General features: G+C 41.9%; 1 long non-coding RNA gene across 1 annotated transcript in view; it reads left to right on the top strand.

Annotated features, from left to right (window-relative positions):
• Nucleotides 1-20604, top strand: part of LOC309519363 — a 38337-nt gene extending 17733 nt beyond the window's left edge. Inside the window, exon 3 of the long non-coding RNA XR_014213818.1 lies at nt 20470-20604. This is a non-coding gene — a long non-coding RNA (uncharacterized lncRNA). The remainder of the gene's footprint in view (nt 1-20469) is intronic.
• The last annotated feature ends 3644 nt before the right edge of the window (nt 20605-24248 follow it).

The raw sequence follows: 24248 nt of genomic DNA, 5'->3' as shown, positions 1-24248 counted from the left end.
TTTTGCCTCTGGACCTTGCCCACCACCGTCAATTGGCCCTCAGAAGAATGATATTATCCTGATTTTACCCCCAGTATCAGAGGCACTATGCCACTACATGCCAGTTGCTAAGGATCATGGGGAGGAGGATGCTTTTGCACCTTTGTCTTATTCCTGGGCTTCACATAGACATCTGATTGACAACTGTGAGAACAGAATGTTGGACTAGATAGGGATTGGGCTTGATCCAGTAAGGCTTAATATCTGCTCTTAACTGAGGACCACAGGCTACCTGGACTCACCATCTCTAAGGACTTTAGCACTCTACTTGAAGAACAGCCATTTCTGCAACAACAACAGAAAGGGGCGAGCTTTATGAATTGAAAACGTCGACAGAAATGCCCAGAAATAAAGTACAACCATAACACACACACACACACACACACACACACACACACACACACACACTGCCTTTAAACCATGCTGACAAAGCCAGGGTCCAAGGCCAGATCATACCTCAATTTTACCAACAAGGTTCTTATCAATATCAGGAAAGGTTTTAATAGCTGTTTTGTTTTTCTGGTGTGTGTTTTTGTGTGCTTTCAAGTAATTAACAAGGCAGCAGTGGCTTTGATTGAATAGTGTTTGGCTTTTAGAGGAAACCAGTGGATAGGGCAGCCTGCTGTGACAAAATAGAACTGAACTGACATTTATATCAGAACAATTTTATTTCCAGGTCTTTCAACTATTAAATTGTGCATTTATATATTATAGACCCAGAGTCGTGCCTCTGCACTTAAGGCATGAGATGGGTGTGTGTGTTTATGGATAGAGGTCATCTACAAACCATGTGGATGATAATAGATTGTTCATCCATGCCTGTAACAAAGATTTACAGAGATCTCTGTAGAACTGTATCCTTATTTTTCCCTTGAACTTTGCGCTAAAACATTTAAGTCGCACTGGATTTGCCATTAAAAGGCCTTGCGGACCCATAGCCAATCTAGCATTGCTCAGTTCAGTATACAAAGATATGCTCAATACCATATACCTGGGATGAAGCTAAGCCACAAGACTGCCTTCGCTGTTTTAATACCTCAGGCCTCCATCATTTGGGCACCATCACAAACACGATACTTTTAAATGGACCCCTCTCCAACATTCAGTTGCTAGTAATCAAGTATAGAGAAATCAGGGGATGTAACTTGAGTTAGTCAAGGAAGCATCCTTGAACAAAGTGCAACTTATTTCTGAGTAAACTTGCACAGAATTGCACTGTTACGCTTCTCCAGCAGCTCACAATCTATTCAACCAGTTTAACTGGGTAAGAGAACCCACCTCTGTGACAACTGGTCAAAGGGGCATGTTAAACTTGCACTGCACTGATCAATAAGCATCATCATTTATCACACTTCTCCTTACAATGTGCTGTCTTTGGCTTTGTGGCTCATCGAGACTGTAACAGTTAATGGGGTGCCATACAACTGCTCCTCAAGACCACCTTATTTTGCTCCATGTTTAAGCAGGCCCTTTTTTTGCAAGATTTTTGAAAGATTCAAGTATTAACATATTGGAGTACTCCCAATCAGGTTCACCAAGACTAGGCTACTCGGTCTACCTGATGCTACTAAGCAAACATGTATAAAAAAAGTAAAGGTAAAGGACCGTTTCCTGCTTGGCAGGGGGTTGGACTCGATGACCCTTGTGGTCTCTTCCAACTCTATGATTCTATGATTCTATGACCCCAACTCTGGGGTTGTGGCATTCATTTCGCTTTACAGGCCGAGGGAGCCAGTGTTTGTCTGCAGACAATTTTTCCGGGTCATGTGGCCAGCATGACCAAGCTGCTTCTGGTGAAACCAGAGCAGTGCGTGGAAACGCCATTTACCTTCCCACAGGAGCGGTACCTATTTATCTACTTGCACTTTTTGGTGTGCTTTCGAACTGCTAGGTTGGCAGGAGCCGGGATAGAGCAACAGGAGCTCACTCTGTCACGGGGATTCGAACCACCGACCTTCTGATTGGCAAGCCCAAGAGGCTCAGTAGTTTAGACCACAGCGCCACCCACGTGACGTCAAAGCAAACATTGAAACATACAAAATAACTGTATCATTATATATATTGGAACGTAATTCACATAGGTCTACATGAGAGATACATCTATAATTTAAAGTTTAGAATTCCTGATAAGTTTGTCAGCAACAACAGAGACATATTGGAAAGGTAATAAGTAGTGGCTGGTAGGGCATATGACCTTCTGCCTAGTCCTATTATATGCCTCTGGTAGTGGCAATAGGGAGGGGGCAAGTGGTTCCACACAGGGTACTGAAGGTGCTGAATCTGGCTGCTTTATACCATTCAAATCTGCAGATACCATGTGTACAATGGTAGCTTTTATTCCAGCTAAATCAACTATTTCCAGGTACGATGGTTTGCATTGTGGATGCAACAATGTGTACTTACTTCAGAGAGTGTAGTTGTCAATACAAACTAGGAACAAAGTAGAAAGCAACAAAGGAACATCAGAATTTTTTTTTAAAAAATGATGTCAACAAATACCAAGAAAGTCTACATTATGAAGTGGTCAGTGAAAAAGTGCTGTAAGGAATGTATCAGTTCCTCTTGAGCTGTCCATCTCCATCGGATCAATAGCCCTTCCAAGCATGGGACGTTCAAGCTTTCAGCTTGAGAAATTGAAGTTCTCAAAATAAGTCAGGGTTGCAACACAAGTCCATCATGGCATGTCACAGAAATGAAATGAGTTGTCTCCTGTTCGATTGATGAGTGACATAAAACGAGGAGGGAAATAAACGAGACTTTCTTTCCCACCCACCCCCTTTAAGTTGCTAGAATGCTTCTGTCAGAAAGTTTACACTACGGGATCCATTCTTTGCTTTATGGTTCTGCATGAGTCCAGATACCAATAATACTGAAGGAGAAAAAGAGTCAGGGAGACGGGAGTGGGGGTGGCAGAAGCCTTAAGGAATCACTTACTCATGTTATAGAATACATATTAGAGAGAGAAAGTTACCAAATACATTGGGTGGCATTCAACTAAGTTTTACTCAGAGCAGACCTGTGGAAATTAATGGACCTAACTTAGGCCACATTCACCCCACACGTTTAAAGCACTGTGGTATTACTTTAAAGAATCATGGTTCCCTCCCAATAATTATGGAACTTTTAGTTTGTTAAGGGTGCTGACAGTTGTTAGGAGGTCCATAATCCCCTCACAAAGCTATAATTCCCTGTGTGAAGTAAGTAAGTAAGTAAGTAAGTAAGTAAGTAAGTTGTTTTATTACAGTCAATGACCAGTATCAGGATAAAATCACCAACTACGAAATTTAAAATCTCAGAACAAACTAGAATAAATGAAATTACATATACATAAGAAACATAGTTCTACTTGGTCATTTATCTGGCAGAAGGGAACCCTTCTGATCTAGGGATGACCAGTGTGGTTTAATGGGCAATCCCTCTTTGCAGAGAATTTTGAGAAAATAGTTCTGTGGGGTGAACAGGGGGCTCCTACCAACTCCTGGCACCCTTAACACACTATAGCAGCCAGAATTCTGTGGGGGAAGCCATGACTGTTTAGAGTGGTATGATGTAATGTATGATGTAAATGTGGCCTTAGTCATGTTCATTCATTTAAATGGATCTACACAAGAGTAAAACATAGCTGAATACCTTCCATTGTTAGTACAAGCTGTTTTGATTGCTTCTGTGCCGCGAGCCTCAAACTGCTCACCTCAGAGCTAGAGCAATCTAAGGTGAGACTTTGCGGTTTAATTTGCAGATCCCTGCTCCTTTTTATTTTTATTTGCAGCTCAGGTTTGGGAGAACAGCCACACATACACCTATGAAGCAGAGCATCTACTTTTTGTACAGAAGTTCCCAGGTTCACTTTCCCATCCCAGCAACTAGCATTCAAAAGCATTACTGCCTCTGACTATGGAGGCAGAGCACAGCCATAGCCACTGATAGCTATTAATTTGTCCAATCCTATTTAAAAGCGATCCAAGTTGGTGGCCATCACTGCCTCCTGTTGTCTAAGCTGCCTACATAAATTGCTTGTCAGAGCTAAGAAAATACTGGCTTCAGTCAATGCTTACCATACCATTACCAGTGAAGGCTTGCTCTCCATGCTCAGTCAGTAACACAACTCAACACTTTATTGCAGAGGTAATCAACCTTTTTATACCTACCGCCCACTAATGCATCTTTCTTGATGGTAACATTTCCTTACCGCCCACTAGTGCTCGATGGAAGGAGGATTCAGATTGTGCCGTAGTGGGCAGTAGGGACCAGGTGGACCACTCATGCTTTATGGAATTAGGTGGCATCTGGTAATGGAAATAGGAAGGTTTGTTGGAAGGTCACAAAACAAGCAAAAAGTTGAACAGGTAGCCTCCTATGTTCCTAGCTGGTCAATTAATTTGTCAGGGAAGGTTAAGGCAAATTGTGATTTGTGGCTTACATGATCAAAAGCCAGAATATTCAAAATCAAATCCTTTGCCACATGCTATGGGAGGAACAAATTATTTGTAGGACATAATTCAGAGTTTGTTCAACGGCATGAGGAAAAGATAAATATATGATTGCCACAGCTTTTCTTGTGAGATGTCTCGATTGCAGAATTATGCAGTAGATGTTCAGTGCATTTCTCTTTCCTATTAGTTAAAAGCACTCCTGCATAGTCTACAGCTAGACTAGCAAAATCAATGTTAGATGCCACTGCTAACTGAGCTGTTTGTTGATTCTGAAGAAAACAACTTTGTTACCTCATAGTATGTTTATGCCTCTATTATAGCGCTTTCAAAGTGATCAGACCTAAAATGTATTCTGCACATGTTAATGTATATAGTTTCCCTTACTAATTTGGAGAGAGGGAATACAGTACAACATTATAGTTCCCTTATCCATTGCCTTCAGCAATAAATATGGATACAGAAACCATAATTAGCCTTTGACAATGTGTTTGAAAATGATGTAGCTAAATTCTTCAGCTTCCCAATGAAGCTCCCTTTTCTCCAAGGAAACAATGGGTTCAACCAACCAAGCATCTATTTAATCTGAGCCAAAATAAAAGTGCTTCTGTAGGAAATCTACTTGATAGGTTACATTTGATGGTTCTAGAATTTGTACTCGGCGCTGAAGTAAGTTCTTCATTTTGAGTGGGCTGTCTGCTTAAAAGAAAAGAAAAGAAAACACCATATGGATGTTCCTGCATATATCTGTTTGTTCATTGAGGGGTTTTTTTGGGGGGGGGGGTGTTTAAGAAAAGAGTTTTTCTGAAAGGGCAAAACAACTCCATATATATATATTGTGGTAGAGGTGGGAGTTAGTGATATTGCAGGTATTAGCCAGTCAGTGCAGCCAGTTTCTGTTGAAGATTTGCCAAACTTGCCCCCATTACAGCTTGACTTTTCTGTCATGGTGATTAGGAAATTTGGGCCAACTGTAGGCATGTTCTCCTTGGGTCTTGGAATAGGGGCAACAATGTCCATGCCTTGGAGAGAGGTGTCAGACATTTATAGATTGGCCAGAAGGGGTAAGGCCAAATGTTCTATATAAATGCACACTGACACTTCTTTAGTTTCTTTACTCCCACTCCTCTCCACAGTCCCTGCCTGCCTGCCCTAATAGTGGCAGTATAGATAAACTTAATCACTTAGGGACCAAGTAGGTTTTGGTTTGGTTTGGTTTGGTTTGGTTTGGTTTGGTTTGGTTTGCTTTGGTTTGGTTTGGTTTTCCTGGTGTGCCTGACTGCTTTGAATCACTGGTTTTTTGTCTATTCTGTACTTCCTCTAGGAGCCAGTGGGATATTGGCATGGGTGATATCAGTTACATAGGTAGTCCCAGAACAGCAGTAGCCAATGGGGACTGTTATAAGGCCCTTTTATAGTGATGGTTGAGAAAGGCTCCCTCTCTGAAGCCCTTTTGCTGTCAGTCTTTGCAGGCAATACTGAGCTAAATGGACTGACTCAGAATAAGGCAGTTTCTGATATCCCTAACCCCCTGAGCTCAGTACAAAATAGTGGTTCAATGGGGCCATCGTCTTTAAGGAACAGAGTGCTTCTGAGTATTGTTGTTGTTTAGTCGTATAGTCGTGTCCGACTCTTCGTGACCCCATGGACCAGAGCATGCCAGGCACTTCTGTCTTCCACTGCCTCCCACAGTTTGGTCAAACTCATGGTGGTAGCTTTGAGAACCATCTTGTCCTCTGTTGTCCCCTTCTCCTTGTGCCCTCAATCTTTCCCAACATCAGGGTCTTTTCCAGGGAGTCTTCTCTTTTTATGAGGTGGCCAAAGTATTGGAGTCTCAGCTTCAGGATCTGTCCTTCAAGTGAGCACTCAGGGCTGATTTCCTTAAGAATGGATAGGTTTGATCTTCTTGCAGTCCATGGGACTCTTAAGAGTCTCCTCCAGCAGCATAATTCGAAAGCATCAATTCTTCGGTGATCAGCCTTCTTTATGGTCCAGCTTTCACTTCCATACATCACCCTTTCATGGATCACTGCCTTGCCGTGGCGAAGGAGCTTGGATAACTCAGAGAAGCTATGAACTATGCTGAGCAGGGCATCCAAGATGAACACGTCATAGTGGAGAGTTTTGACCAAACATGATCCACCTGGAGGAGGAACCGGCAAGCCACTCCAGTATCCCTGCCAAGAAAACTCCATGGACAAAGACAACAAGCTTCTGAGTATAGGATTTACTAATTTGTTTCAGTAACAGAACTGATCTGATCCAACTCTACAGTTCTATGATTCTATGATAGTCCTTTTTTGACAAAAGTCCACTCCTGGGGACTGAGCCTGCAACGTTCTTCATTTCAGTAGCTTAATTTAGGGAAGGGCAGGGAGCTTTGGAAAAATGGTTGCTAAGGTTAAACAAATAAATATTTGTTGATTGCTGTAAATAGCCAGAGATCTTACAGCTTGCACCCAGTGTACCTTCTGCTACTCTTGCTCTACAGGATCATAACTTTTAAAGAATCTCATCTTTCCACAGTGCTTCAATATTTTTGAATTAGAGTCCCACTTATCTGCAAGGAATTGTACATACTCTGCGTGAGATAGGAGGCATGAATTCATACTGTATGCCAAATCCATGGATGAAGGAAGATGTTTACTACATGATCTGTCACTTTTTCATTAAATATATAAATTTGTGTAGGCTTCCTCAAATATATGAGATTTCTTAAACCAGTGTTACAGAATTATGCTCTAAGTACAAGTATAAATTAGTGTTCATGAAATTAGAGTACAGATTTAATAAAATACCCTTAGAAGCATAAAATTCAGCAGTTCTACACTCCTAATGAGTTCACACTGTTTGGTGAGATTACATATATGAAAAATGTGATTTAAAATCAAACAGTAATTTCCTGCTTTGTTCTAAGCACTACACAGGGCCTGATGCTGATCCTGTGTGGCATGGAGCAATTGAGCAAGCATCATCCTATATAGGAAATGAACATAAAAGTAACTAAATAGGGTTTATCAAATTTTAGGTTTATAGGGACCAGTCTTTCAGTGAATAATCTTTTGCCTGAAAATGATATTTCCCCAGGAAAGGGAAAATGTCACAATACGTATACCAAAAAAATTAAACACGTGATGGCCTCAACTTTATCCCAAATGTTCTAGTCCCCAATGCCCATTGAATCACTACTTTAGACTCCAAACAACAACAACAACAACAACAACATTTATTTATTTATTTATTTATTTATTTATTTATTTATTTATTTATACATACATACATACATACATACATACCCCGCGCATCCGGCTGGGTTTCTCAAAATCAAAGAGAGCGAATATTCAGTGCAGCCATATTTTAAACGTGGCATGGTTCTTTTTGCACCACTCATGCCAGCTGTAACTGGTGATGGGTAACTTCTTTCTTACTGGCCTTCAATCTGGTTAGACTACTTTGTGCTTATGTCTGTCTAAATTAAGGAGAATAATTCGGGCTTCCAAACCCTATACCTAAACAAACCAAAGCTCAGACACCCAGGACTTCCATTCTTGGGCACAGTTCATGTGACTTTTTACCGCTCAGGTATCCAGACTGGAGAAGCAGACACAGGAATCAGGGGAAAGATGCATTTATGAACTTCTACCATCACATAAAGGGACGCGGGTGGCGCTGTGGGCTAAAGCCTCAGCGCCTAGGGCTTGCCGATCGTAAGGTCGGCGGTTCGAATCCCTGCGGCGGGGTGCGCTCCCGCTGCTCGGTCCCAGCGCCTGCCCACCTAGCAGTTCGAAAGCACCCCCGGGGGCAAGTAGATAAATAGGTACCGCTTACCAGCGGGAAGGTAAACGGCGTTCCGTGTGCGGCTCTGGCTCGCCAGAGCAGCGTTGTCACGCTGGCCACGTGACCCGGAAGTGTCTCCGGACAGCGCTGGCCCCCGGCCAATAAATGTGAGATGGGCGCACAAACCCCAGAGTCTGGCAAGACTGGCCCGTTTGGGCAGGGGTACCTTTACCTTTACCTTACCATCACATAGGTTTTTTTTAAAAAAAATATAACACAAAAGGAAGGGAAGGGAAGGGAAGGGAAGGGAAGGGAAGGGAAGGGAAGGGAAGGGAAGGGAGGAAGGAAGGAAGGAAGGAAGGAAGGAAGGAAGGAAGGAAGGAAGGAAGACCTATGAATACATTAGCCCACAGACTACTCATCTCTCAACTGTGGCTACACCATTATTTGGGCTCATGGATTGTTCAAGCAGCATCCCAGTCCTTTTAAATATATCTATATTAAGACAGTGGTATCTAGCAAATCAAAATGGATGCTCTTACACACACATATATATACAACCCATAGTCTGTCGAGCAATTATGTGTTTTCCTGGTTGGGTGTTTGCTTTTTTGTGGAATCCATGATATCGCATCTCCCCACCCCCTAAAACTTCTGAAATTCAAGCTGCACTGCTTCTGATTTGTCACATTTGACTTAAGACAGTCGAACAGCTGGGAAATCAGTGAAGCAGCAGAGCAGAGTGGTGCAATGGAAAGAACTTATCAAAGAGAAAGCTGCCCAAGAAAACCCACGTGGTGCCCTTTGACACTGAAACACTTTATGGGATGCTCCCCTGAGGTATTACAAGACATATTTTTCCATGATAACAATATAAAACCTACAAAAGCGCAGAGGGCATAAAACCATACCATTGCTGTTAAGAGAAAAACAAGAGTGGATCTTTTTGATGTTCTCTTTAGGCAATGCAAGACACATTATTCTAAATATCAGAAAGGAGCCAGGAGCTCAACAGAGATAAGTATTTTAAACAGGCTGTTCCTAATATATACAAGTCATCAATGTCAGCAAAGTTATCTTGACCAGACCTGTTGGTCACCCTGTGGAAGAATGTCTATATTACAGGCACAATCCTGCCACAAGAGAGAATTTTTTAGGTTCCATTGATTTATAGGGGAATCTAAGTCCTTTCCGGGACCACAGAGCCTAGGGCTTGCAGATCAGAAGGTTGGCGGTTCGAATCCCCGTGAAGGGGTGAGCTCCAGTTACTTGCTTCCTGCTCCTGCCAACCTAGCAGTTCGAAAGCACGTCAAAGTGCAAGTAGATAAATAGGTCCCGCTCTGGCGGGAAGGTAAACGGTGTTTCCATGTGCTGCTCTGGTTCGCCAGAAGTGGCTTAGTCATGCTGGCCACATGACTCTCTCAGCCAATAAAGCGAGATGAGCTCCGCAACCCCAGAGTCGTCTGCAACTTGACTTAACGGTCAGGGGTCCCTTTACCTTTACCTAAGTCCTTCCCTTCAGTGGGGCTTCAATCCTTCACTTTGCTGAATTGTGCATGTCCTTTCCTTTGGCTGCACATGATTCCATAAGAGTAACATCCCCACAGCCTATTTGCAATGTTGAATGCTATAGTTTAAGTAAACAAAATGCCACCACCAACACACAAGAGTGGGGTTTGAGCAGGTTTGGGGGGAACCCAAGGTTTCACAAGTGCAAAAAAGGATTAGGAAGGGGGGAAATGTAAGAGGTGGACAAATTTTGACAGCCAAATCAATACAAAATTCGTCTCCACATAATACATTTACAGTATGCACCATTTTAACAGTCAGTCCTCGGAACTGTAGCTTGTTATGGGTGCTGACTTCCCATGGCTTCAATTCCAAGCACCGTTGCAGCAGGGAGGGAGATAGAAAACCAGACTGCAAGGGAATATCCTGGAAACTGACACGCCTGATGAAAACAGTGAAGAAGCCTGCTCCACATTCTGTTGCAGTTCCCACTTGTTTAGGATTAGTCTCTTGTTTTGATCTATGCCCACTTCCTTGGTGCCCACTACTTTTTCACAGGCTTTGGGAGGAATTAAATGCTATGCTATTATGAATGTCCCATCAACACAAAGATTTTTCCTTGCCAGATGGAACAATCTCACCTCTCCCACAGACCCCACATCCCTGTTCACTGTTCTGGGGGTAATCTGAACCTCCCACAGCTGATTTGGGAGATTGTGTGGGGTGCAATGTCAGAGGTAGAAAGCTCTGTTGCACTAGCTGGACACATTGCACTGGATCCCAATAATACAACTGCTTAGTTGAATATGGCCCTTTATTTGTAAATGCTACTACTGATACATCTCATATTTATTCTCAACTTTCTGCACCTTTTAAATATATTTTTAGAGGGGATTTGAATGTTGTAAACCCATTTGCTAATTAATATCCAATAGTATGGAAAACAGGACTAGATAGATCTTGGTGACAATGTACAAAACAAATGATCTGAGTTGTGCTTCTCATTTGTGGGATACCCAGGTTTGAATTGTCTACTAGGGATTGTGATATGTCTGCAAAAGCCTATCAAAAAAATAAACTACATGCACAATCTACTCTTCCATGAGTGAGAGTCCCATAAGGCAGAAAAAGAAAACATGACTCTCACAAGGTCACTGAAAGGTCTCCTATTATTTATTTAACTACAAAAGTCTCCACAATTTTCTGCTGCATTTTGAGTAACAAGTTTTGCGAACATAAACTTTCTGTCTCTATAACTATCAAGCAACATCACATCACATGATTTAATATTTATATGTTCAATTATGGGTTTCCCCTCTCTACTGGCAGTTTCTATTCTAGTGACTGATGCAGGAGAACAACTAAAAGTTTTGGAAATGTGACCAGGCATTTCCAGAAAGAAATGCCTATTTGGGCACATTGCAGTCTGCCCTTGGGCTAGTAGAAAAATGCATTACTTCTAGTTTATATATCTATCAACACATGCCATAGAATAGATGGAGGTCTAGAATTGCTTTGCTTTAAAAGTTTCCTATGGTTTAGGGCTGGTGTCACACATGCACACAAATACAGATTGCATTCTGCAAGCATAGGCACCTCCTTGGGTGCCCCTGAACTTCATGTCCTCCCTTCTCCAATATAACAATTATTAAAGGTAGACAAAGCCAGCATTCATGCACCTTGGTTTATAACATATATGGGATGTTCTTAACAGTTCTTGAAAATGTTCCCTGTCTCAAGTCACGTATTGCTGGGGCAAGTGTACCTGAGAAAATGGACATTCCATCTCTCTACATCTGATCAGAGGTGTGATTTAACTTGCTATCTGCAAGAATGCTGCTTCCTATATATACTGCTCCTATATATACTGCTGTTACTCTGGGAAAAATGAATGGACTTATGAACAGAAACATTAAGAAAGAACTGGAGATGGCAGAGACAAAGCTAAGCAACAGAGGCCCTTGAGTACAAGCTGAAGTGAACACAGAAGAAAAAGCCCTCAAGATCTTGGTGATCAGCCTGGGAAAAGAATGGGGATATGAGGGAGATGACTTTTTTCCCATCTTTAAACAAGGATACACAATCATGGCCAACAGGAAATAGGACTAGGATTTATGGAATTGGGTATGAATTAATGAAGATATAATAAATAATTATGGGCTACCACACTGTTGGGATTTGTTGGAACCTTGGGGAGAAATTGGTCATATTGGATCGGAGAACAACTATGATTGACATTGTATTTAATGATGAAAACTTTAAATAAAAATTGATTTTAAAAAGAAATAATATTTCTTCCTATTAGGAGGTAAGTTTTAGTCCTCTTCAGGCATTAGAATTAAGGCAAACACATGAGGAATGAGGCAGTGGAGACCAGCCTGCTATCTCTGTTCCCCTATGTTGCCGTTCCCATCACTAGAGTTCTTGCATTCATCAGGAGACCCCATGAATATAGGCGGTTCCCTGTGTCAGACTTACACCTTTCATGAGTTGGAATATGGTGGGAGTATTGATGGAGGGGCACTCATCCCCACTGCCCCCCTCATGTTTATCCTAGTTGTGACACCAGAAGAAGGATTTTGTGTTCTGAATAAGAAGCACAGTATAGTGATGATTTCAGACTTCCAGTTATCAGGACACCATACATTACAACAGTACCAAATTTCAGTTTTCTGTTTATTTGTAAAGTGTCCAAATAACTCCGATTCCACTGTGAATAAGAGAGATCCAGGTGTATTTCTAAAGATGTTTCTTCCCCATTCATGCACTCAGTGAGCTAACTTATAGCTGGACTTTTTAAATAAAACTAAACCTGTCTGTGACACTTAGATCCTAGATCAGTGTAAGATATTTCATTTCCTTAGGCTCTGCCTCTTGCCAAAAGACCTATCATCCCACAGCAGATCGATGTGACTTCAGGATTGTAATCTATATTTACTTTGCAGAAGATACTGCACCTCTGCTTTCAGCTGATTCAGCTTCTGTTTCAAGTTCCTTGACCTCAAATGTCTCCCCGTTCACTCCAATGTGTATTGCTTAAGCACTTACTGCTGAGTGTCCCTCCGGCCATTTTGAAAGGTGTTTCATCACACTACAATAAACGTGAAATACTGATGCACTCAAAATGGCAAGGAAAAAAAGGAGGTGAAAGCAGCAGCTGTAGATCGACATGGGACTGAACAGAGGCATTTATTACACTTCACTTTCATACTATTGTCTACCTTTAGCAAAGGAAGATTGTAAGTGTCCCTGGTGGTCCGAGTCAATCAATACTACATGGGAGTTAAATTAGGCCTCAAGTCAAGCATACATCCACCTTGGCTGAGATACCTCCAACCTAAAGTCCCTGGAAAATTTACATTTTTTCCACTAAGTTAACCAATAAGAGAGTGAAATGAGTGAGAAAAAAAGCAGCTGTCTAGTCTGTATCTTGCTTTCTTGAGAAGCGGACATTGTCCAAATAGCAGTTTAGGGCCTTCAAAAGCAATTTAAAATGTCACTCTGAAGTTGCAGATGAATACTTGGTGCAGTTACAAGATCATCAGCCACACACTTAAGAAAAATTACTGGGCAATAGTCCCTATTAAAATGAAAATATCTATTTTGTTGAGAGAGGGGAGGGAGGTGATTTCACTGGGGAATTTTAGACATGGCGAAAATTGAATTCTTCATTGGATTTTTGGGGCACATTCATTGAGGCTTGCTCTACACACACAGCAGAACTCAAGGCAGGAGAAACCAGAGGTGACAGAGTGGACTGTGTCACTTCAAGTTGCAGGTGGCACAGCTGACTTGACCATTCCAGGACTCTAGGACCTAATTCTGCTATGTACGGATGCCATAACATCTGCTTCTAAGGTTACGAATCCTGCACTCAGGGCTGTGAAAGTTGCACTCTCTTAATTTATAAAATTACAGAGCTATCCACAGACTAGTCACACTGATTTCATGCAATTCAGAGGGCTTTGTATCTGTATGCGTGTTCTCTGATACAAATAGGTAATTTCCACTTTATACCACTTAAGAATGGACATGAAGAGCAATAAAGCCCAGATTGGAACCTTGGGCAGTATTCAACTAAATAAATCCACAAGCAGAATAGTTGCATGGTAGGACATTCCCCCTTCCGCCTGGTTCCTGCCCTGTGCCATGCCCAAATCTGCTCCTAAACAGGGGACATGCATAAGGAGGAGAGGAAAAGTCATTCTGCTCATGGTATTCAAAGGTCCAGGTGGCTGATTTAGGGGTATAGAAGAAATTGGTTTCTGGACTAATACACAGGCAGGAACCTAACAATCCTTCACATGCCAGGCTTTCCTGAATTTTGTGATATGGTTTTTGACCAATATTCATAGGCCTATTTTAGGGGGAACTATTTTTAAAAACACATACTTTGAGAGAAAATACATATTCCAATACGTATTCGGTTGAAAAGAACATGTATTTAATATGCATTTAAAAATAAATGCAATTATAAATGTGTGTGTGTGTGTGTACTCACATAAACACACATACACATTACAGATTATTTGCAGAAATGGCACAGAATGGATTTGTGAAGGAATGCATGCAAAATTGACATGGACTAGATAGAACCAGATTCTTCCACCCCATCTCCAGCTTTTCTGTGTGAATTAGATGAAGTTGCACCAAAACTCTGAGGGAAACATTTCAGGAATATGGGAAATGCAGTATGTGACCAAACAAGAAATTGGTCTTGTCATCAGATCTATGCGTTTGCTCAAATTTATGAACGATAGTCCAAAAGAACCTTGTCCTGACAACACTGAGATAGCACTCGGTGCTTTCTTTGAACTTGCAAGCACTGACCTGAACCTGTGATGTTATGTGTGGCCAAACAAGAGTTTGTTTTTTACCTCTGATCCATACGTTTAAAGACTAGGAAAATACTATGGAAAATGTCAACAGTAAAGATGAGTGGGGCTCTGAACCTATGATAAGTGATTTATCCTCATCAAAACCTATAGCAGTGTTGACTGGAGTTGTTGAGTGCTGCAAAACATGAGGCTGGAGCAGGCTGAACTATAGCGACAGTTCGGAATTTAGGAGGTTATCTAGGTTTGAGAGGCATAGCTCCCACTCAGCCCTGAGACCTTTTTTAAAAACAGAAAATTAAGCAATGGCCACACTTGAAAAATATAGACAATTCAACAGCTGTTTTCTGCTCTATCTTGACTAAACGTCTTTGAGACGTCAGAGAAACAATTTGGAGCAGCCGTATATCTACAGAAAGAGAGAGCTACTAACTTCGTCTGATTTTGTGATGTGTGACTGAAAGCACCTTTTATTCCAACAGTAACTTTTCTAATTAAAGCATCTTCTGCCTCAAAGTAATAAAGCTGCTGCTGTGCCAAAAGAATATATGCTGATTTAATAACCCTGCAATGAAAAACAAAAGGCAATTATTTAGCTCAGTCTTTTGTGAAAGGGAAATGGAATGTTAGTGTATTATTATTATATTGCTTTACTAATCAAATCAAAGGCAAAGGTGCTGTACTCTGTAGAGGTAAACACATTCCTAATATATTTAGTTGACATTAATGTATCTGCTCAGATGTCCTATCATTTTATTACCTACTGTGGTATAAGTAGTATAATTTGGTCACAGAAATCTGTCTGTAACAGAACTTTTAAAAAATAAATGGGCAGGAGGAACCCTAGATTTATCTTCCAAATAAATACACAGGATGGGGAAGTGGCTTAACTAAGCTATTTGTTGGTTGGGGAAATTATTTTGAATATGAAGTAGGTAAACCTTAGTATGCCAGATGTCTTTCTCGTGTAAGCAATTTAAATTCAATTTGTGGCAGAGAATGCCAGCCCTCCTGGATCAATAGGCTGTATTCACTGGAGCTGACACAGTACACCTGACACAGCCAACCTGGCGAGGGACATATTACTCATACCTAAGGGACTTTCTCTCGCTTTTATCACAAAGTAAATCTCCTAGGATTACAGGTACTTAACGCTAATTAGATCTGCTCTATTACCTGCCATTTGAATGGCCTCTGTTTCCTTGCCACCCAGTTTACTTTCCTGTTTCAGTGAGATAATTGTGGGTGTGCAGCCCACTTAGGTATAATAGCTTTGCACGCACACGCGCGCGCGCGCGCACACACACACACACACACACACACTGGCCTCTTTTTCTTCTGGAGAGGGAAAAAATTACAAGTGGTGATACTATCTAGAGGCAGCATAAAATGCTTTTCCTGCTATACTTACCGACTTCTTGTCAGATAATTATGTGATTAGAATGAGAGTATGCAAACAAACAGCACTTTGGCCCTCCTCACACATGTGAGGTGAAGCGTGTCTTACGGTCCCTGCTTAGATTACCTGTATCTTTCAGGCAGCAAGGCAGGCTAAAAAAACCTCATTGTATGGATATTCTGCCCCGACCAATTCTCCCTGCTTTGCAATGGTCTTCTGAGAGCTGTAATGCTGTATCCTACCGTATTTACAATGCGAGCATGCTATACCTTTATGCACGCTGTAATTGCTGCCTATTATGCTTTTATGACATTTGTGTTTTACTTTAGTCATAAGCCCCCTTGAGTACGGCTTTGAAAAGCAAGCAAATAAATATACACAGTTGTACGGAGAGAAATGTAGGCGCCTGGTTAGGCTTATATTTAAGTCAGTGGCTTTCAAGCTTTCACTCTTCAGGGAACTGTTTCCCCTTAATAGCTGCTGCAGAACCCTGCCATGTTAGAAAGGATTCTGGGGCACTTTCAAGGGGACTGGAGACACACTCAGTGGAGAGTCTGGGTAGGCCGATGGTGCCTTCCCATTGCCCCACAGCTGAAAAAATGCAATCTGGAACCCATCCCACACTTGTAATGGTACATTTTACAGGAAGACCATTGGCAGAGATAAACAAGCTATCTTTTCAGGAAATTTTTCTTTCATCACTGATATTTCTCCCATGACTGATACTGAGCAACACGCACATCTCCATGATGACTTTGCACCCCTTATCTCTGTTTACACAACTTGGGAACCACCAAGTCAAATGAAACCTATCCACCATGTGTCATGGTCCACAAATGGTTTCATAAACAGTAACCAAGCTGCTGACTTTGGGTGTTAGCAGGGTTTTCTTTCAGCTGGAACTCACCGGAAATGAGTTCTGACACCTCTCAGGTGGGCGCCATTGCCATTGTAAGAGAACAAGGGAGGCATTCATGGTAAGTTCCTGCAAAATAGCACTGGGTATCACCAGCTTTGTAACTTTCAGGGATTTTTGTTTTGCTTTACTTTCAAGTCAGATGCCAGAAAAACAAGGTGGCTTTGCCCCACCTTCCTGCTCCACCCTGACAGCTTCAAATCTTATACCCGGATAAAGTTTGCTTATGTTAGTGAAAACAACATATAGAAATCCATTATGGAAGAGGATGTTGCTTTGCAAAAATCCGTAGAGTAGGCAATGTGGATAGTAGGAGAAATTTGCACTGAAATTTTCATGTATAAAATTGCAAGATGGTGCGGAAATGTGGAATACTGGAGATGAGGGAAAATGACAAACAGAAAAAAACCAAAATTGTCAGATCTTCTCTCCTTTATTAGAAAGTGCCACAAAGAGAAAGCATCAGCTAAAATAGCACCTCTGTATAGTTTTCTCAGGGGACGCGGGTGGCGCTGTGGGTAAAAGCCTCAGCACCTAGGGCTTGCCGATCGAAAGGTCGGCGGTTCGAATCCCCGCGGCGGGGTGCGCTCCCATTGTTTGGTCCCAGCGCCTGCCAACCTAGCAGTTCGAAAGCACCCCCGGGTGTAAGTAGATAAATAGGGACCGCTTTCTAGCGGGAAGGTAAACGGCGTTTCCGTGTGCGGCTCTGGCTCGCCAGAGCAGTGATGTCACGCTGGCCACGTGACCCGGAAGTGTCTCCGGACAGCGCTGGCCCCCGGCCTCTTGAGTGAGATGGGCGCACAACCCCAGAGTCTGGCAAGACTGGCCCGTACGGGCAGGGGTACCTTTACCTTTACCTTTATAGTTTTCTCAGGTAAGACTACATGGTCATACTCAAGGTCTGACTGGTCAATGTAGTTGGAAATGGAGAGGACCATGCTTCCATGTTGGACTGGTGACATCCACTTGAAACCCCTGTGGGCCACCCGAGTGTTAAAACAATGATTTCATACTCCGCTTCTCGCTGCTCTGTTCTCCAAGCTCTGCCATAATTCCCCTGAGTGGCCCAAAGGGGCTCTAATCATTTTGAATTCAAAACAAAAGGCCCAACCCTATTGCACATATTACTATGAAAGAATGAATGAAACTTTACAGTGGTACCTCTGGTTATGTACTTAATTCATTCTGGAGGTCCGTTATTAACCTGAAACTGTTCTTAACCTGAAGCACCACTTTAGCTAATGGGGCCTCTCGCTGCTGCTGCTGCTGCGCCGCCGCAGCGTGATTTCTGTTCTCATCCTGAAGCAAAGTTCTTAACCCGAGGTAATATTTCTGGGTTAGTGTAGTCTGTAACCTGAAGCGTATGCAACCTGAAGCGTATGTAACCTGAGGTACGACTGTATTTGCATTTACCTTCGGCCATAGCAACAAAAGAGCATTGTGATATACAAAGAACAAAATAAAAAGTAAATTGTAATAAAGCACAGTTTAGGGTCCTGAATCAGCAGTCAAATAGTGGACCTTATTCTGATTGCCCCAGCTAAACACCTTGCAACCTTTGCTGTCATCTGCTCCTCTAGATCTGCCAGGAGAAAAGTCACTGTGGCAGTGGTTGGACGACCCGGAATGGAAAATAAAAGAGGGGTGATAATCTCCTTCCTCAGGTCTTGGTGAAGAGTACACGCGAGGAGGGTGTGCACCACTGATTCGGTGCTGCCATCTCTACAGAGACTTAGGTGTTTTTCATGTGGAATCTGTTGGAATCATCCCTCAAGTACAGCCAAGGGCAATATATTCAGCCTTAGTATGAAAGAGTTGCATCAGTGTAGCAGGATAGGGGAGATTTTTGTAGTGAACAGCAACACAAAACCAGACAAGGGAAAGGCTGCCACAGTAGATGGTTTTCTGTTAGCCACAATGAGACTGCTTGTTACTGGAATCTGCAACAGCCATAAGCAAAGACTGTCGCTGTTAGGAGCCCTGCTAGCTACTGTGCTACTGCTTGTATTGCCACTGCTGGCAATTCATGATCTCTTTCCCCTTTGAATCCAGTGTTTTCAGTTCTACTAACATACAGTATTGTCCCAAATATGCTTGGAGTGGGGTAGATGTTTAAGCAGATTGGCATCTATAACAAATGGTGGGTTAAAAAACAAAATAATAAGAGTGGCCTGTGCAGTAACGCCAGGGTGGTCTCTTTTTGAAGTGAATAGCTGATTTTGTTTCAATGAGTTTGGAAAGTAATCAAAACTTCTCAGTACTGAGGACGTGATTTTCAAGAAGCACAAAACCGTCCCTACCCAACGGGTTACCGCATATTTAGAGAAACCTGAACTTTTCTCAGCTGGTTCAGCTTCTCTCTTTGAAATTTTTCGCTTGCTGTTTCTTTTTTAAAGGTGTTAGAAAAATATGACTGTAATTAACAACTGACAAATATATCTGGGCTCGAGTTAAAGTGGGAAATCACAGAGGTTACTTATTTTCTCATGCATTTTCCATTTGTTCTCTTTTTCACCAGGAAGTTGAAAGACCTGAGGTTCAAACTTAATAAGGCCCCATACTGTTTCTAAGAGTATTTACAACTCGCTTTAAAAAAAGAGAGAAAAAAAAACAAGCCAGCACATTTCTTATATTTAAATTTGTTTTCATTCAGCTAAGCTATTACACAGTAGGCCATTCAGGAACCTTTCATAATAAGGAGTACATGTTTCCCAGACAAGGGGAAGAAAGAAATGTTCAGCTAGTCTAGCTGTTTGAGACTGGGAAAGCAACAAACCATTTGTATGCATCCAATCTACACATCAGCAGCATGAAAGGAAGCAACCCGCAGCAGAGGACTTGAGCTTACACATGCCTTAAGGACCAATCAGCAAAGGAGAAACGGTGACTTCCTTTACAAACAAAACAAAACAAAACTTCATAGCTTCTATTGAAGCTCCCACATTACCAGAAGGTCATAGCTCATATTCCAGGAGCACCTCAGAAGCACTTGGCAAAAGCGAATTTTGTACCACAATAACTTTTCAAGGTCTCTCTTGAAAGATAGGAACTAGCTTGATACAAAAGCCACATTCACAACATACATTTAAAACATTATGATATCATTTCAAACAGTCGTGGCTTTCCCCAGAGAATTCTGGGAGCTGTCATTTGTTAAGTGTGCTAAAGAGGTATTTGGAGACTGTTGCAGTGGCATAGCAAGGGTTGCCAGTGCCCAGGGCTGCACGAGGGGATGGGGGTGGGAAGGAAGGATGGAAACAGGTGAAGTATGCATGCGCTCAACTGCCCAACAGTGTCCACGGAACCCAGGAGTTCTCAGCCACAGAGATTAAGAGCCGTTCTGTCATCTGGACCAGAATCAACTTCCTGGTTTGCATAGAGAAGTCGTTTTCAATGGAGCCCAGTGCAGCTGTATTGAGGCAGCACCAGGTTTTGAAATTTTGCACCCCTAACAATTTGGCACCTGGGGCAACCACTCCTGTGCTCCCCCCCCCACGCTACTCCACTCTATTCTCTCAGCACTACAACTCCCAGAGTGGTATAACAATCAATCTTTCTTGACAGGAAAATGTGGGAATTGTAGCTCTATGAGGGGAACAGGAGTCTCCTAACAACTCTCAGCACTTTTAACAAACTACAGGCATCACGGTATGGATGTGGACCAAGTCAGATCAACCAAGTCAGGTCAGTGGAGCTTACTCAGAGGTAACTATTGTATTGTGTTGCTGCCATTCTTTAGTGGGTAGTGGTGTGTGTCTTTGTGTGTTTTGGACTGTCTTTTTTGACCATGGCTTTTGGGGAGGGCACGTATCATGATGATCTCCTGTACTTCCAGATTTACCCTTTCCACTATTGTTAAGGTTCAGGCATCTTGCTCCGTTTTGAATCTGAATATCTTACTAGAAGTTACAGGGGCATTTTTGTCTGCTTCCTTGTGAATTTCCACTTTTAGAAAAGGAACATTCACATTAAGAGATTTGTTAACATGAATATCTAGCTCAATATTACAAAAAAAATTAAAGGAAACATTTCTTTCTGCATACATTTGCCATGGAAACCTTGGAAAAAACACCAAATTGAGTCATTTTAAAACTGAGTGGGCACAGAGTGGTGCAAAGGTTCTTATTTGCCAATCTGAGCTCAGTGCAATTTACTTTTCATTCTAGGAGGACACCTGCATTGGAACACTGACTGCTGGGTCAAAGGTTGAATTACCAGAGACATGGATCCTTGGCAATAGTCAGCCCTCTGGTTTGAAAAGAAAACATGATCAGTCACACCAGTGCAGTTGCCAACAGTGATTTTATTTCCACGTCTGAGGGCAGTACCAGAGGCCCTCAGATACTGGGCAGAATAGGTGTTTATTTTTATTTTATTTTTAATTTGGGAGGAAGACTAAATTAAATTCTGATTCTTCTTCCAGCCATCATTAATATTTTTTCTTCCTTTTCCCAACCATTTGCTGTACTTTCTCCCTATCAGTCTCTTTCCTTCTCATATATGCTGCTCTCCTGTTTTGTTTTTAATGCCAGGTAGTTTAGTTTAGGTACAAACTCTCAGTTTGGACAAATATTTTGCAGAATTATTCACTAAGAGGTGGTGGGGCACAATTTAGAGATGTCAGCATGGTACAGATCTTTCTGTTGGTGCTGAAAGAATTACCAGGCATAAATTATGCTGAGATCCGATGCATTTAATATCTCACTTATAAAATGATTTGTGTATTTTCTCCTTCCTGGGCCAATAAGCTCACATCTTCTTCCTCCTCCTATATTTTGCTGCTATCACAGCCTGACATTATTAGTGGGTGTAGTTTTGGGTAGGCAAGCAATTTTTTGTGTGAAGCACTCCCCCATTGTTTCCCAATACAGACAGATGCCAAGAACAGCACAAAAAACCCTCTTACTTATAAGGGGTGTATGTCCCATTGGCAATAATTAGGCTTCTTTCTGAACAAACATAGATTAGAATTAGACTGTCTGTCCTTCCCACCCCTGGTTTCTACGAAGAGGACAGGAAACTATCTGGGAATGTGTATACTTTCAACTAGGGACAAGTGAGGAATTTGATATTTGTGAATTCTTTTATGGATTGACACGATCTGCACATCCAAGATTAGTGTGCAAACCCAATGGTTTTTAAGCTAAAAAATGTATCAAAACACATTGAAAATGCACACTTTAAGTGACAGAACAGAAAGAAACTGATTCATGCATCCCTACTTTCTATGTCACTATTCTACATTGGTAGGTGGAGCCCCAGGGAGGAAGTAGTAGAGAAACTGTGGCTAGGATGGGGGGAGGCTGTAACACGCATCATTCAACTTAATAAAACCTCCAGGTTTACAAGTGGGCAGAGTGCTGTTGTGCTCACATCCAGCTTGCGGGCTTTCCACAGGCACCTGGTTGCCCACTGAGAGTACAGGACGTTGGGTCATTGGCCTGATCCAGCAAGCTTGTTTTATGTTCTTCCCTTTTCTTTCTACCACAGAACAAGAGGAGGAGGAGTTTGGATTTCATACCCTGCTTTATCACTACCCAAAGGAGTCTCAAAGCAGCTAACAATCTCCTTTCCCTTCCTCCCCCACAACAAGCACTCTGTGAGGTGAGTGGGGCTGAGAGACTTCAGAGAAGTGTGACTGGCCCAAGGTCACCCAGCAGCTGCATGTGGAGGAGCAGGGAAGTGAACCCGGTTCCCCAGATTACAAGTCTACCACTCTTAACCACTACACCACACTGGCTCTAAGACAGTAAGACACTATTCCCATGTTTGCTCCTTGACACACCTGTACTGTGATGTGTGACACAGAACATAAACACTGGTGATAAGTAAGCAAGTGGCTAACAATTAGCCTGGTATACTAGAGGGGTCACTTTTGTGCATCTGGTAACCCAGGAATTGCCAGTGTGGCACCTGTGGGTGCACATTTGTGCCTGTGCCTCCACCTCCCCTACTCAAATTAGGCTTGAAAGCCCATAGAACAGTGTGTGCTTTATTACAGTGTGTGTATGTGGTGCCCATCACAGCTTCTCTGGTTTGCAATTGTCTCCACAGGGTCCAAAGAGGCTGTCACCCCTGTTGTAGTTGTTTGCACTATACCCTGTTGTTTTATTGCCCAAACTCCAGTTTAATTGATTAACAGCCTTGAAAAAAAATGCTCATTTGCATGTGTAGCAGCTGAAATGGACTGCTTGCCATATTCTTGTTATTACAAAAAAACAAAAAAGAGAGACAGATACAGATGGTGTTGTTGCTGGTGATTGAAATTTCTTTTGGAAGAGGCGAGGTGGGTAGAATTTTTGGAAGTCAACTACTTCAAAACTTGCTTCATACAGAATTGTGTCAAATTGGTTTTCACTTTGATGCAGAAATGAGAATACAATAACAGTTAGTCGTATCTGATGAAATGTAAACAGGCAGATGAGAAAAGACTGCTGAATGTAACGAAAGGTTCATCTAGCACACCATCATTTTTCTAAGACTGGCCAAGCAGATGTCCATAGAGAATCGCGCAAGTAAGACTTGAGCAGAACAGCATTCTCTGTAGTTGCAATTCCTAGCAGCTGCTGTTCAGGGGCAGTGAAGGTAGAATATACCCACAGCGGTCAGTAGGAATCAACATCAGTGTCCTCCATGAAAATATTGATACAATTAGCAGACAATAAAAAGAAGCAGACATAATACAATGATCAAAATATAGATGAAATAAACAGTTTATAAAATATTTTCATTGTAATCCAAGAAATCAGAACATTGAGCCAACATGGTAGAGTGTGTCTCATACTGGACTCTGATCCATGCTCAGCCACAAAGCTTGCCGCGTCTCAGCCAAACCAACCTCATAGTTTATTGTGATAATATTGGAGTGGGCAGTACTCTATATATCCCCCTGAATTGCTCAGAGAAAGAACGAAATCAAAATAAATAAAGCCAAGTGATGATGTCCCCAAGACAAAAGATAAAACTGCTCTTCAGCTTGTATTATTTTCGTTAAAGCACCTTTGGAGAAGGTTATACCACCAATGCCCCAAATTAACCGGCACATTAAACAAATTCACATTAGGCTTTCCTAACTTATCTCTGTGAGATTATATGATGTTTGCTATAATTTTCCTGAAGTTGCTCTTGTTGCTGATTGGTTTATTAATTTGTGTTTATTGAAGGTACTCTGGTGAAATGCTGTATCTTAATTGCAATTTTAATGCCCACCACTTTAAATATGTATGTGGCAGTGGCCAGACTTTTGCACTGCATGCCTTTCCAGTACAATTTGGGTTTTTAGTGATCTTGCATATATTTCACTTCTATCACTTCCAGAGTTTGGAACCACGGGAAGAGCTTCT

The sequence above is a fragment of the Podarcis vaucheri genome (assembly GCF_965113315.1).
Source record: "Podarcis vaucheri genome assembly, chromosome: 1".
In the NCBI taxonomy this organism is placed as follows: Eukaryota; Metazoa; Chordata; class Lepidosauria; order Squamata; family Lacertidae; genus Podarcis; species Podarcis vaucheri.
Note: the sequence above shows the minus strand (reverse complement) of the source record. Positions and strands in the feature narration are given on the sequence as shown.